The 11,882-nt window shown below is 35.7% G+C and overlaps 1 long non-coding RNA gene across 2 annotated transcripts; it reads left to right on the top strand.

Annotated features, from left to right (window-relative positions):
* The first annotated feature begins 4,773 nt into the window (after window positions 1–4,773).
* On the top strand, window positions 4,774–9,318 carry LOC112696495 (uncharacterized). 2 transcript variants are annotated; one of them, XR_003150724.2, is made up of 5 exons: window positions 4,774–6,141; window positions 6,233–7,080; window positions 7,158–7,441; window positions 8,105–8,172; window positions 9,017–9,318. It is a non-coding gene; the product is annotated as an uncharacterized lncRNA (long non-coding RNA). The 2 variants fall into 2 exon arrangements; XR_011862255.1 differs by lacking the exon at window positions 4,774–6,141 and having other exon boundaries at window positions 6,877–6,919; window positions 7,009–7,080.
* Window positions 9,319–11,882: the final 2,564 nt, after the last annotated feature.

An 11,882-nucleotide genomic window follows, 5' to 3' on the forward strand; every position in this document is an offset into this window, starting at 1 on the left:
GATCAACCCTTATTCACGTAAGGTTTATTACTTGGACGACCCAGTGCACTTGTTGGTTAGTTGTGCGAGGTTGTGAAGAAAGTGCTGAGTTAGTAAATGCGCACACCAAGTTGAATGCCATTATTAGAGATCACAATTTCGCCCAACAAGTTTTTGGCGCCGTTGCCGAGGATTGTTCGAGTTTGGACAACTGACGGTTCATCTTGTTGCTCAGATTAGGTAATTTTCTTTTTGTTCTATTTTCAAAAAATAAAAAAAATTTCAAAAATCTTTCAAAAAATTTTCCCTCTGTTTTTGAAAAATACTTCAGAGTTTTTAAGAATGAATTCTAGAGTTTCAAAATGGTATGTTGAAGCTTGACTGGCCATCAAGCTTTAGACTAACCTGGTATGATTCCTGGAATTTTGATTGAGGACTTTGAATTCATTACTTTCTTTTTCCTATTTGTTTTTGAAAAAATAAAATAAAATACAAAAAAATCATAAAATCATAAAATCAAAAAAATATATTTTGTGATTCTTGTTTGAGTCTTGTGTCATGTTTTAAATTTGGTGTCAATTACATATTCATCTTGTTCTTGCATTTTTCGAAAATTCATGCATTCATAGTGTTCTTCATCATCTTCAAGTTGTTCTTGGTGAGTCTTCTTGTTTGATCTTTAATTTTTCTTGTTTTATGTCTTTTGTTGTTTTTCATGTGCATCTTTGCATTCATAGTGTCTAAGCATTAAAGATTTCTAAGTTTGATGCCTTGCATATTTTCTTTGCATCAAAATTTTTTCAAAAATATGATATTGATGTTCATCATGATCTTCAAAGTATTCTTGGTGTTCATCTTGACAATCATAGTGTTCTTGCATGCATCATGTGTTTTGATCCAAAATTTTCATGTTTTGGGTCATAATTGTGTTTTTCTCTCTCTTCATTAAAAATTCAAAAATCAAAAAAATATCTTTTCCTTAATTCTCTCAAAATTTCGAAAATTTGAGTTGACTTAGTCAAATTTTTTTAAAATTAGTTATTTCTTGTAAATCAAGTCAAAATTTTCAAATTTTAAAAATCTTATCTTTTCAAAACTTTTTCAAAAATTAAATCTTTTTCATTTTCCTTATTAATTTACAAAAATCTTTTAAAATATTTTTCAAAAATCATTTTCTTAGTTTTATCTTTATTTTTGAAAATTATGCTAACAATTAATTTGATTGATTCAAAAATTTGAAGTTTGTTACTTTCTTGTTAAGAAAGGTCCAATCTTTTTATTCTAGAGTTATATCTTTTAGTTTCTTGTTAGTCAAGTAATTAATTTTAATTTTAAAAATTAAATCTTTTCCAACCATATCTTTTTAATCATATCTTTTTATCATATCTTTTTCAAAATTTTATCTTTTCTTTCAAAAATTTGATTTCAAAATATCTTCTTATCTTCTTATCTTTTCAAAATTGACTTTCAAATCTTTTTCAATTAACTATTTGACTTTTTGTGTATTTCTTATCTTTTTCAAAAACCACCTAACAACTTTTCTCTCTCTAATTTTCGAAAATACCTCCCTCTTTTTCAAAAATTCTTTTTAATTAATTAATTATTTTAAATTTTAATTTTAATTTTATTTCTTATCTTAATTTTCGAAAATCATTAACTCCTTTTCAAAATTGTTTTCAAAAACTTTTGTCTCTCATCTTATTCTATTTATTTATTCATTTACTAACACCTCTCTTCATCTCAAATCTCTGCCCCTATCCTCACCCTTGTGTTTGGATTCTCCTTTCTTTATTCCCTTCTGAGAGGAATTCCGTGAATAATAGGACGACTCAGAGGAAGGGAGTTCTTAAAATTGATGCTCTGAATGCCATATTGGCTCAGAACAAAATGTTGACTCTGCAAGTCAACATGATTTCTCAAAGTCTGAATGGATGGCAAAATGCATCCAACAGTACTAAAGAGGCATCTTCTGAAGAATAAGCTTATGATCCTGAAAACCCTGCAATGGCAGAGGTAAATTACATGGGTGAACCTTATGGAAACACCTATAATTTTTCATGGAGAAATCATCCAAATTTCTCATGGAAGGATCAACAAAAGCCTCAACAAGGCTTTAATAATGGTGGAAGAAACAGGTTTAGCAATAGCAAGCCTTTTCCATCATCTTCTCAGCAACAGACAGAGAATTCTGAGCAGAGCACCTTTAACTTAGCAAACTTAGTCTCTGATCTGTCTAAGGCCACTTTAAGTTTCATGAGTGAAACAAGGTCCTCCATTAGAAATCTGAAGGCACAAGTGGGCCAGCTGAGTAAGAAAATCACTGAAACTCCTCCTAGTACTCTCCCAAGCAATACTGAAGAGAATCCGAAAAGAGAGTGCAAGGCCATTGATATAATCAATATGGCCGAACCTAGAGAGGAAAGAGAGGACGTGAATCCCAATGAGGAAGACCTCATGGGACGTCTCTCAAGCAAGAAAGAGTTCCCTATTAAGGACCCAAGGGAATCTGAGGCTCACATAGAGACCATAGAGATCCCATTAAACCTCTTTCTGCCATTCATGAGCTCTGAAGACTATTCTTCCTCTGAAGAGGATGAAAATATAACTGGAGAGCAAGTTGCTCAATATCTAGGAGCTATCATGAAGCTAAATGACAAGTTATTTGGTAATGAGACTTGGGAAGGTGAACCTCCCTTGCTCATTAGTGAACCAGATACATGGGTTCAGCAAACTTTACCTCAAAAGAGACAAGATCTTGGCAAATTCGTAATACCCTACACCATAAGCACCATGATCTTTGAAAAAGCTCTGTGCGACCTGGGGTCAGGTATAAATCTTATGCCACTCTCTGTAATGGAGAAGTTGGGGATCAATGAGGTACAACCTGCCATATTCTCATTACAAATGGCAGACAAGTCAGTAAGACAAGCTTATGGATTAGTAGAGGACGTGTTAGTAAAGGTTAAAGGCCTTTACATCCTTGCTGATTTTATAATCTTAGACACTAGGAAGGAGGAGGATGAATGCATCATCCTTGGAAGACCCTTCCTAGCCATAGCAGGAGCTGTGATTGATGTTGACAGAGGAAAACTAGTCCTTCAATTAAATGGGGACAACTTTGTGTTTAAAGCTCAAGGATCTTCTTCTGCAACCATGGAGAGGAAGCATGAAAAGCTTCTCTCAGTACAGAGTCAAACAAAGCCCCCACAATCAAGCTCTAAGTTTGGTGTTGGGAGGCCACAACTAAACTCTAAGTTTGGTGTTGAAGCCCCACTTCCAAACTCTAAGTTTGGTGTTGGGAGTCTACAACATTGACCTGATCACCTGTGTGGCTCCATGAGAGCCCACTGTCAAGCTATTGACATTAAAGAAGCGCTTATTGGGAGGCAACCCAATTTTTATTTATCTAATTTTACTTTATTTTTATTGTTCTTTTATGTTTTATTAGGTTCATGATCATGTGGAGTCACGAAAAAAATACTAAAATTAAAAACAGAATTAAAAATAGCAGAAGAAAAATCACACCCTAGAGGAAGGACTTACTGGAGCATCTAGCCGGCGTTCAACGCCAAAACAGAGCATGGATCTGGCGTTGAACACCAGAAACAAGTAGCATCCTGGCGTTTGAACACCAGGAATATACCCTGAGGAGAGCTGGCACTGAACGCCAGAAACAAGCATGCACTACAAGAAAAATACCCATTCAGCCACACTTTTTTTAAGTTACATTTGAAAAGCGTAGCCTATTCATAGAATAGGCTACGCTTTTCTCCGTGTTGCCTTTTTATAAGAGAAAAGGATACAGAAATGCGGCATCATTTAAAAAGCGTAGCCTTAGGTATTATAGAAATCACTTATAAAGCGTAGCCGTAGGTTGATATCTATAGATTCACTTTTCGTATCAAAGGAGACGCTTTTAAAGAGTAGCCTATTTATTAAGTTTTGGGTGCGTTTTAAAAATGATGCCTAATGTATCTAGAACAAAAAACTTAACACTTAGTAAATTATTTTCTTCTTTTTCCTGAAAGCAAATTGATGACACTTAGTAAAATTTTTATCCATTTCCTCCAAATCTCACTCACCTCCAAAGCACCTTCATCCACTTTCGTAAACCCTCGTCGCCCCCCATTCCCTCCAAAGTCACCATCGCGAAGTAGAAATCCTGCCTGCCTCCAAAGCTCACCTTCGCCACACACCCTTTCACACACACACCCAGATTCAGAATGAGTGAACCAGAGGGAGGAGAGGAGGAAGACAGAGATGAGAGCGCGAGTGAGAGACCAGAGAGTGAGAGGGGGTCACTACCGCAACACCGCTGCAGCCGCCGCCATCGCCGTCGTGGAGGAGGGAGTCCGGAGGAGAGAGAGAGAGAAAGATGATTCGCAGACGAGATGGAGAGAGAGGACGAAGACGTGACGCGAGAGAGAAGGAGGTTGTTCCGCCGTGCACTGTCGTCGCTCCTGGGGTCAATTGAAGCCGCCGCCGCTGCTAGGGCTTGCCGTGCTCCTGTCCTCACTTTCGGCTTCTATGATTACTTCCTGTTCGTACTCCCAACCCCTCTCTCTCTCTCCAACTTTCATTTCATTCTCATTTCAATTTCAATTTCAATGTCTCTGCAGGTATTTCATCGGTGCCATTTTCGACACCAAGGGTGCGGATGCAATTCTATCTTTTGAAAAGTTCTGCTGCAATCTCCCCAGACCTCTTCTTTAGGTTCTGGTTTCTATTTGGATTAGTTTTCTCAATTCGATTTTGATCCATCTGCTAATTAATTGGGTTGATTAATACCAGATCATATATGATTAATGTGAATGAAGAACACTAGGTTAAGTTGAATTGATTTGAATCATGGATAAGAGCATGTTAGCTGGTTTGGAATCATTTGCTTTTGCTAACTTTGCCAATCCACTATGCTTTCTTTACTCTCTTGATTTATTACACTGATTTAATGTTCTCAATGTTCTGTAGATTCTATGAAATTTAGCATGAGTAGTTTTTGTGATTTATCCGAAATAGTAAAGTAGAGTAAAGAGTGAAAATTATAACTCTTACCATTGGAATCCATGATTCCATCATCAATGAGCTCTTGCATATTTTCTTGCAAGATAACTTTGCAGTCATGTTGTGCTAATTTATGAGACAAGTGCATTAGAAGGTTCACATGCCCTTGTGCTGGAATGGAATAACTGGAACATGTTTGAGCTTCATCTTTTCTGGTGTTTTTGATTCTGAGGTTTAGCATTACTCTTTCTTTTAGTTGCATTGTAGCTACTGATTTAAGCTATGTACCTACCTTATTTTAATTTAATTTTTTTGCACAAGACAGCTATAAAAAATGCTTGATTACAAGTAAAGCAAGTTGATTCCTTAGTGCCAAACAGAGTTGGAGTTTTGGTTCCAATTTTAGAGTTGTCTTCAGGGATTATTGAGTAACTTTTTAACTTTGAATTTGCTAGTATATTTCTTATAGGAAGGGCGTCTTTGGGAATTGGGAAGGGTATATTAAATTGTGACTAAAAGGAAACCTTTTTACTAGTATACTTTGTAGCAGGATTTATTGTAACTTTGAATCTCTCAATGATTTTTATTGTTGCTTTATGATGTGGAGGCTGCTGTGAGTTAAGAGATTGCAGTCATTCTCAGGTTTGATTTGCATTTATTTAATTTTCTATAGCAAATGTGATTTCATTTCAAGTAGGTGCTTCTCTATTAGCAACTTGTTTTTCCAATGATTGTTATGGTATTTAATTAAACTGATATAATCTGCAATGCAGTTTTTTGTACCTTTGACTATTGTATCAACATGTAAATAACCTCTCTACTGAATCTATTGCTCAGATATTCAGAAAAAAGAAGCCCAAGAAGTAAAACTCAAACTTGTTTACAATTTCAGAATTACTAAGGGAGGAATCTGTTGCTCAGATAACCTCTCTACTGAATCTGTTGCTCAGATAACCTCTCTTTATAAAGTTTCATGCATTGGAGGAATCATTGCATTTTTTCCTCCTTTTCTGCAACTTTTCTAATAAAACATCATGTGGCATTTTCAGGAAAATGAGATATAAATTCAAAATATGTATGATGAAGTTCTATGAAGGGTTAATGCAGATAATTAACTGAAGTGCTGAAGCCAATTTATATCCTGGTGCAATAACTTCGACAGTTAAGTGCTGAAGCTTGGGTAGATATATTTTAATATTTTCTTTGATTAGTTTCTTTGCTTCTCAATAAGGACATTATTTTGTGTTATCAGCTTCAAATTACAGAGGCAGTTGGATACTTACTTCCTCCTTGCTCACATGTGCTCTGTCAAGCTTAAAGAATGGATGCTTGTCCTGTTTACTTCTATTAAGAAGTTCTAAGGTTTGCTTGGAGTCATTGACATGATTGCAACAGCAACGGTGTTAAAATAAATGGTAAAAAATGTAATAGATGATGAAAAATAGAATCCTTAATCATTTTGGTAAAAATGTATTAGATAGACACTTTCATATGGTAATATTATGACATTTATGCAGCTAATTTTTTAACTGTCAGTACTCTGCTTCAATTTCTGTCGTGCTGTCTGACTCAATTAGCGCAAGCTGAATAGATCTTGTGTTTGTCTGTCTTCTTCCTTCTCTGTTTTCTTTTTTTTTGTTCTTTTTATTTTCTCATTGAGGAAGAACTTAATTTTCCAAAGAGTGAAGGATCTTTAGCTGGTAGCATTAACATTCTTTCCCCTGCTGGTTGCTGCATTGGATTGCTATTCTTTTTGCTTTTCCTCCAAATCTGACCCCGGTTTGTTCTAAATCTATGCTCTGTATTTATTTCTGTTACATGTATTGTTAAATTGCCTTGTTTAAACAACCATTAGAGTTCCTCAAGTTGAATCCTCTTGCTTTAATTCCTATTCTGGGATGGAGATTTTGTTCTTGCTGAATCCTTAGCCATTATTATGGTTGGTCCTCCAACTCATGATTTTAATTTCCCTGTTTCTCTTATATATTCTTATTTATATTCAATTATTCATGTTCTCTATGTATGTAGTATTTGGACGATAAGTATCCTCAATACCCTTTGCTGCCTCATGACGTTCCCAAAAGAGCACTCAATTTTCAGGTACACCTGCTGCATAATCTTAAGCTCTAGTCCTTTTTGTTACTCGGCTTTCTAATCATCTTATCCACTCTCTACAGGTTGCACATATTGTTTTGCAGAATAACGTCATTGAGAAAAAAGGTTGGCCCTCATGAAAAACTTCCTTGGGCACAAAGTGTCATTAGAAAGGGCTTCACAGGTGACACTTCACTGAATACCATTAAGATATATACTGGTTTGTTACTTCCAAACCAATTATTCATTTGAGTGGTTTTTTTCCTTGCCTTAATTAAATGTTGCATATTTTTCATTATTTTCAGCACTTGAAAAGCTACTGAAAGATCATGCAGGGAGATATGCCACTGAAGATGAAATTTTTCTGGTACTATTATTATAATATTTTTGTACTTAAAATTTATGCAGCACTTAAATTTTTATACAAGTATGTTTACTCATCTTAATTGGATGTGGCAACCCTTTTTAATGAACAACTATTATTATAATATTAGTATTCCTTTGAAAGCATGTCTTTGGAATGTGAACTTGGATTTTTACCTTAGCAACTTGTAAGGCATCTTTCTAAGTATAATAATTGGATGATCAATTCTTCCTCACCCTGTTTGTCCATGTATTTTGCGATCATGTTCTGTTTGATTGGCCTTTATGGTTAACAAAACCGAACCAATTACCGAACCTACGGTTACTAGGATCAATATGGTTGAGCCGGCATAAAAACTCATTTTGACTACGTAGCATTCACCATTCAACCAACCTATCCTATAAGGCTGTCTGTTACTCATGCTTGTGGCAGTTATCAATAAGATCATTGTAATCCCAAAGCTAAGCCTGCCAACCATCACATCATTCAAATTTTACTACTACATTAGGGGCAAAGCTTTTTTGTTCTTCTATTGTGTACAATTGAATTTGTGCTATAGAGTTCCTATTCTTATTATGTAATTTGTATTAATGGAATTCAAAACAGTGCAAGGGCATTTGAGTTTTGAAATCCCTTTAATTCTTATTATTAGTCTTCAATATGTAGTGCAAGATCACTTGGAGGATTTTAATTGGTGTTGCGTGGAAAATGTAATCCGACAGCCCATTCCAGAGGTAAGCATGGTATTTCTCAAAATTTGGAGGGCGAAAAAGTTTCTGATTAATGCACTAGTTTATGAAGTTTTATTCATTAATTTGTCTTCAATTTTTTAAGCCTTTTGCTTCAATTTACTTGTGTAACTTGATGTATTCTTGAATTGTGTTTTGGGTTCTGATTCGCCATAAATAGATTAAGCCAGGGGATTCATGTTTGGTCCGTCAATTGCATTGGGGATATTGGTACAAAATTGATATATCTGTCTCAATTCATTTTTAATTTTACAATTTAGGTTGATAATTCTCACTTTACTCTTTGAAGCAACGCCATTTTTCCCACTTGAAATTAAGCTGATTGGCATGATTTTGGGAATTTAGCATTCAGTTTTAATGAGAATAATAAAAAACTAACAAGCTGAGAAGAGAAAAAGTAAGTGATCAATCAAATAGATACTGTGGTATTGTATCTTATTTATCTGAAATAACAAATCTACTAAATCAAAGTGCTTACTACTTTTGATAGGTAACGAGCTATTAGAATGCTTTTAGTTTTGTTCAAGGTGAGTAACTATTATAATTGTTTGGTAAATAATGCTGGGATTGGTTTGGGTAATAAGTATCTTATTGGCAGTAAAGTTCAAGCTGTTTGGAGTGAAGATAGGTAATGGTATATTCAGCAATTAATTTTTTTTCTTTGTCCATTTATTCAGCAATTAGTATGATGATCATATATATTTTAGTATTTCAATTCAGTTTGTGATCTTACTATTTTGATTTAGTTAATTTCTATTTACACTTCTTTTGTGCACCTTTAGAAGAATTTTGTTGTTTAAACTTCTTAGAAGTGCATGTATTTTTGCAGCAGCCCCGCTAGGAATGAACAAGGGAATGAACACTAATACAATTGTTAATGCCAAGAGTTTTCTTGATGGTGATGAAGATCAGCATGAAAAAGATGTGTTTGAGAAGAATCTGAAGGCGCTTCAGAAGATTTTTTAATCATTATGCCAAGATTAGAAGATTGACGATTTTCTGTTTGTTAAGCTCTTGTCGGATATAGAGTGTAAACTTTGCATTTTAATTGATGTGATACAAGTTTTATGTAACTTAAATTATCTTAAGTTATCTTTTGATTGTTAATTGCTTCTTAAGATTATGTCTTTGAATTATGTAAGGATAATTTTTATTGTTTAAAGAAATTATTTAGTATAATTATGTGTTTAATTTTATTTTATAATATTTAATTCATTTAATTAAAAATGTAGAATTATATATATAATAATATTATTAAATATTATGTTGTATAAAAAATTATTAGAATATTATATACATACAGAAAATAAAAAAGACAATGAGGGACCTAAGGCTACACTTTTATAGAGTAGCTATGGCTATATAGAAAATTAAAAAAAATAATAAGGGACCTAAGGCTACGCTTATAAAAAGTAGCTATGGTATACAATGTGGCTACGCTTTACAAGTGATGCAGTAGCATTGAAAAGCGTAGCCTATTCTGGAAAAATGAAAGCTGAAAAGCGTAGCCTTTGGTCCTAGATAGCATCACTTGAAAAGCGTAGCCTATTCCCAAACGCCAAAAGCGTAGCCCTTGGTGCAGAAAAGCGTAGCCTTTGAGAATAGGCAACGGCCGAATAGGAATCACTCCAAAAAGCGTAGCCGTAGCCCAAAAAGCGTAGCCGTAGCCTAAGGCATCATTTTTTTTCACTTTTGGCTACACTTTTCAAGTGTACTTGAATGGGTGTTTTTCTTGTAGTGATGGAACTGGTGTTCAATGCCAGAAACATGCTACAATTGGGCGTTGAACGCCCAACATAAGCATTAATTCGGCGTTTAAACGCCAGAATTGTATGCAAAGGCATTTTACACACCTAATTGGTGCAGGGATGTATATCCTTGACACCTCAGGATCTGTGGACCCCACAGAATCATCCCAAGATCTGTGGACCCCACAAGATCCCCACCTACCTCCACTCACCTTCTCTCTTCTTCTTCACATTCATCCTCTCTTCCCCATAAACTCTCTTCCCCAATTACTCCCTTCACCACTCACATCCATCCACTCTTTCCCATAAACCCCACCTACCTTTAAAATTCAAAATTTCTTTCCCACCCAAACCCACCCTAAATAGCCGAACCTACTCCCTCTCCCCTCACTATATAAACCCCTCCATCCTTCTTCATTTTCACACAACACAACCCCCTCTTCTACACCTTAGCCGAATACACCCACCCACTCTCCTATATATTTTCTCTTCCTCTTCTTCTTTTCTTTCTTCTTTTGCTCGAGGGCGAGCAATATTCTAAGTTTGGTGTGGTAAAAGCATAACTTTTTGTTTTTCCATAACCACCTATGGCACCTAAGACTGGAGAAACCTCTAGAAAAGGGAAAGGGAAGACAAAAGCTTCCACCTCCGAGTCATGGGAGATGGAAAGATTCATCTCTAAAGCCCATCAAGACCACTTCTATGATGTTGTGGCCAAGAAGAAGGTGATCCCTGAGGTCCCTTTCAAGCTTAAGAAAAATGAGTATTCGGAGATCCGACATGAGATCCAAAGAAGAGGTTGGGAAGTTCTGACCAACCCCATTCAACAAGTCCGAATCTTAATGGTTCAAGAGTTCTATGCCAATGCATGGATCACTAGGAACCATGATCAAAGTATGAACCCGAATCCAAAGAACTATCTTACAATAGTTCGGGGGAAATACTTAGATTTTAGTCCGAAAAATGTGAGATTGGCATTCAACTTGCCCATGATGCAAACAGATGCACGCCCCTACACAAGAAGGGTCAACTTTGATCAAAGGTTGGACCAAGTCCTTATGGAAATATGTGTTGAAGGAGCTCAATGGAAAAGAGACTCCAAAGGCAAGCCGGTTCAATTAAGAAGACTGGACCTCATGCCTGTGGCTAGAGGATGGTTGGAGTTCATCCAACGCTCCATCATCCCCACTAGCAACCGATCCGAAGTTACTGTGGATCGAGCCATCATGATTCATAGCATCATGAATGGAGAGGAAGTAGAAGTTCATGAAATCATCTCCCTTGAATTCTACAAAATAGTTGAAAAGTCATCCACCATGGCAAGGCTAGCTTTTCCTCATCTTATTTGCCATCTATGTTACTCAGCTGGAGTTATCATAGAAGGAGACATCCCCATTGAGGAGGACAAGCCCATCACTAAGAAAAGGATGGAGCAAACAAGAGAGCCCACTCATGGAACGCAAGAGACGCATGAGGAAGCTCATCACCAAGAAATCCCAGAGATGCCTCAAGGGATGCACTTTCCTCCCAACAACTATTGGAAATAACTCAACACTTCTCTAGAAGACTTGAGTTACAATATGGATCAATTAAGGGTAGAACATCAACAACACTCTATCATTCTCCATGAAATTAGAGAAGATCAAAGAGCAATGAGGGAGGAGCTACAAAGGCAAGGAAGAGACATAGAAGAGCTCAAGGACATCATTGGTTCTTCAAGAAGAAAGCGCCACCATCACTAAGGTGGACTCATTCCTTGTTCTTATTTCTCTGTTTTTCGTTTTTTAAACTTTATGTTATCTATGTTTGTGTCTTTATTACATGATCATTAGTATGTAGTAACTATGTCTTAAGGCTATGAATGATTCCATAAATCCTTCACCTCTCTTAAATGAAAAATGTTTCTAATTCAAAAGAACAAGAAGTACATGAATTTTGAAATTATCC

The sequence above is a fragment of the Arachis hypogaea genome, chromosome 6, assembly GCF_003086295.3.
Source record: "Arachis hypogaea cultivar Tifrunner chromosome 6, arahy.Tifrunner.gnm2.J5K5, whole genome shotgun sequence".
Taxonomy (NCBI): Eukaryota; Viridiplantae; Streptophyta; class Magnoliopsida; order Fabales; family Fabaceae; genus Arachis; species Arachis hypogaea.